Source organism: Mesitornis unicolor, unplaced genomic scaffold, assembly GCF_000695765.1.
Source record: "Mesitornis unicolor isolate BGI_N332 unplaced genomic scaffold, ASM69576v1 scaffold10166, whole genome shotgun sequence".
Taxonomy (NCBI): Eukaryota; Metazoa; Chordata; class Aves; order Mesitornithiformes; family Mesitornithidae; genus Mesitornis; species Mesitornis unicolor.
Genome location: NW_010191676.1, coordinates 13,636 through 14,239, shown reverse-complemented (window position 1 = coordinate 14,239; position 604 = coordinate 13,636).

The following is a 604-nucleotide window of genomic DNA, read 5'->3' as shown; positions in this document are numbered from 1 at the left end:
TTGAATTGCATGGAAAGTCAGCAAGCTCTGAAAACTTTGGTGAGCTCATCACCCAGGTAAACGTATTTTTCAAAACAGTTTGGGTTTTTTTTTCTTTTCTAAAATCTTGAGGTGTTTTCATAGAATCATAGAATGGTTTGGATTGGAGGGGACCTTTAAAGTTCATCTGGTCCAACTCCTGCCATGAGCAGGGACATCCTTAACCAGACCAGGTTGCTCAGAGCCCTGTCCAACCTGGCCTTGAATGCCTCCAGGGATGGGGCATCCACCACCTCTCTGGGCAACCTGAGCCAGGGTCTCACCACTCTCAGTGTAAAACATTTCTTCATTCTGTCTAGTCTAAATCCATCCTCCTTTAGTTTAAATCCATTACCCCTTGTCCTATCGCTACAGGGCCTATTAAAATTTTTGTTCCTTTTCTCTTTATGACAGCCAAACCAAAACAAACTGAAGCAGTTTCCATCAGTATACACTTCAATTTGGAGCCAAAAAAATGCTTTGAACCTAAACTCATGTTTTGCTTCCAATTTTGTTTGAGGAGAAAAACTATTAGTCAAATCCATCATTTTTCTATGTATGGTAACTGACCTGTTCTCTCTTTTTT